Source organism: Limulus polyphemus, unplaced genomic scaffold (assembly GCF_000517525.1).
Source record: "Limulus polyphemus unplaced genomic scaffold, Limulus_polyphemus-2.1.2 Scaffold11600, whole genome shotgun sequence".
NCBI classification, from domain to species: domain Eukaryota; kingdom Metazoa; phylum Arthropoda; class Merostomata; order Xiphosura; family Limulidae; genus Limulus; species Limulus polyphemus.
Genome location: NW_013677210.1, coordinates 11,886 through 15,151, shown reverse-complemented (window position 1 = coordinate 15,151; position 3,266 = coordinate 11,886). Strand labels below are relative to the sequence as shown.

At 31.7% G+C, this 3,266-nt stretch overlaps 1 long non-coding RNA gene across 1 annotated transcript in view; it reads left to right on the top strand.

The window, feature by feature from the left end:
• The first annotated feature begins 1,922 nt into the window (after positions 1 to 1,922).
• LOC111083849 overlaps positions 1,923 to 3,266 on the top strand; it is a 2,447-nt gene continuing 1,103 nt past the window's right edge. Inside the window, exon 1 of the long non-coding RNA XR_002609282.1 lies at positions 1,923 to 2,301. This is a non-coding gene — a long non-coding RNA (uncharacterized LOC111083849). The remainder of the gene's footprint in view (positions 2,302 to 3,266) is intronic.

Below are 3,266 nucleotides of genomic sequence, written 5' to 3'. Positions count from 1 at the left end.
TTTCACCTTATCAGGATCAGTTTGTACACCATTCTCATTAACAATGTGACCTAGGTAAAGCACCTCTTTCTGGAACAAGTGGCATTTCTTGGGATGGAGTTTGAGGTTTGCTGCTTTAAGACGCTTGAATACTTCCTCCAGCCGGGACATTTCCTCGTCAAAAGTTGTTGCAAATACGATGACATCGTCCAGGTACACTAGGGCTATCCTCCATTGTAGGCCTTCCAATACTCGTTCCATCAGCCTCTCAAACGTTGCTGGAGCATTACTGGGCCCGAATGGCATCACATTTTTTTCTTTTCCTCCAACCACTGCTGTAATATCTCTTCTTGTTTCGTTTTTTTTCCTCCAACAACTGCTGCAATTTCTCTTCTTTTTTCTTTTCTTTTCCTCCAACAACTGCCTAATCTCTCTTCTTGTTTCTTTTCTTTTTCCTCCAACAACTGCTGTAATCTCTCTTCTTGTTTCTTTTCGCGTTCTTCTAGTTTCTTTCGCTGTTCTTGTATTGCTGCCATCAAATCTGCTAAACTGTAGTTTGATTTGCCACTTCTCATTTCCATCTTTTTTTTATCCCATTCCTGACACCAATTTGTTATGTCTCTGGTCGTTTGTTAACTTCCCGTAAAAAATTATTTCCGAAGAAGTACAGAGGTACAAGTCCTTTCTTAAATAAAACTAGTTTAATCTTTCTCAATACAACTTTCCAATACACTTAATTTCCACAGTCACTTTAACTTAAGCACACGCTATAATTCCCAATGATTCATGCTCTTTACTTACGAGCACTACCGCTCACTTGACTCAATTATCTGTCTCTATATCTCCCTGTCTGCTATTAATTAATTCCTCCACTTTATTTGCCCCTCATATATATACAAAATAGAGGTTGCATAGAAAAGACTAGAGTTGCCAGGAAAAGTGATGATCCTTCTAGAACTCATGACGTGTTACCAGTGTCACGTGACTTCCGCTGTTGTAACACATCCATTCCATGTAGCTCCCTTCTTTTATTGGACTGATGTCAGAAGTCCAAGAAACTAGTCTGCTCATCCTTATTTACTAATCTAAGCTTAGTATTTAGCATTAGTCACCTACTTATAACTTCATCCCCACAGTTTATTCTGAATAGTATCCCTGACAAAATTACGTTATGGCATTTTTCTTTAAATGCCTTTATCAACCCTTGTACTTATTAATTAGCTCCTCTGTTCTATCTTTTCCTACATCATTAGCCTCTACATGCACTACAAAAATTGCATTTCTGCTAGCTCCCTTTATTATATCTCTTGCTCTGTCAGTTATATCATCCATCTGTGCTTCTGGGTATTATAATCTGATTATTTTTTTCCCTATGATATAAAGTTAAATTCATATTTATTAAAGGCATATTTTTTGTACATTATATCTAACTTTTGGTCAGTTTCGTTATTTCTTAAGTGATTAATGGTCTCTTGAATTTGTTTCATATGGAAATTTAAATTTTTATTTTGTTAATATTTTATATGCATTATTAATATCTGTACAAGTATATATTTTTCCAAATTAATTTCACCTAATTTTTTAAGTTTGATAATCAGTAATTTTCATAAACTAAGTCTCTGTCTGTATCATGTAATTTGAAATCAATATTTACTTTTAATGTTATAGAGTAATATTCTCTTATTGGTATTTTTATGATTAATGGTACATAGCTTCGTTAGTAATTTCTTTTTCCATCATGTATATGTTGCCCTGTGTATATAGCTGGGGAAATACTCTATTACCCTTTCCAGCATATGTTTCATTGTTTGATATGTTGCATCCTTTTAAGCAAGTGTATTATGTGTTTATATATATATATTTGTTGAAGTATAGTTTCTTGATACTTGTGTACAATGTTAAAATAATAAATAACTTACAATAATTAAATGGATACATGAAAAAATTTTTAATTCAGTCAACTCAATGGCCTCGAAAAAGTTAATTCTACATGTTTTATCATTTCATCACTCCTGATCATGATGTTGAAACTTGTAGAGTCAACTTTTTGGAGGCCGTAGATTGGCCTGAATTGATAATGTTTTTAATTGTGTACCCATTTCAACAAATGCATTATTTATTATTTTAATAAATTGGTTTGTTTTACCTGTGTGTGTGAGTTGCTGTATTTGAGAAAATGAAATAACCCTTATCAGAAACTATATATATAGTGGTGAAGTCTTGTGCCCATCACACTCAGAGGCAGCTAATTCAAGTTTCGTGTCTCCTGGTTTCCAAGATCTAAGAAAACTGACTCCAGATCTCAGTGTTTCTACAAATAAGGTGAGGAAACCCATGTAAATAGCAAACAATCTTTAAAAAAACTAATCTCTTAAAATCATATTTACAGTATTTTGATGGTGATTATATTAAGTTGAGATTTTGATAAAATTATTTCATGCAAAACATTAATGCTGATACATGTTAATGAGATGTTACAATTACAGGAAGTGTAGTTTCTATCTTAATAGTTACATGTATTAATGATGTGTTACAATGACAAGTGTGATTTCTGTCTTAATGCTGATATACGTTAATGATTTGTTACCTTCACAAGAAATGTGGTTTCTATGTTAATAGTCATATTTATTAATGATTTGTTACCTTCACAAAACATGTGGTTTCTATGTTAATAGTCATATTTATTAATGATTTGTTACCTTCACAAGAAATGTGGTTTCTATGTTAATAGTCATATTTATTAATGATTTGTTACCTTCACAAAAAATGTGGTTTCTATGTTAATAGTCATATTTATTAATGATTTGTTACCTTCACAAGAAATGTGGTTTCTATGTTAATAGTCATATTTATTAATGATTTGTTACATTCAAAATAAGTGTGGTATCTATCTCAATAATAAATATGCTAATGATGTGCAATGATCACAAGAAGTGTGATTTCTATATTAATACTGATATGTGTTAACGATATGTTACAGTCACAAGAAGTTTGGTTTCTATATTAATACTGATATGTGTTAACAATATGTTACAGTCACAAGAAGTTTGGTTTCTATATTAATACTGATATGTGTTAACGATATGGTTACAGTCACAAGAAGTTTGGGTTTCTATATTAATACTGATATGTGTTAACATATGGTTACAGTCACAAGAAGTTTGGGTTTCTATATTAATACTGATATGTGTTAACATATGGTTACAGTCACAAGAAGTTTGGGTTTCTATATTAATACTGATATGTGTTAACATATGGTTACAGTCACAAGAAGTTTGGGTTTCTAT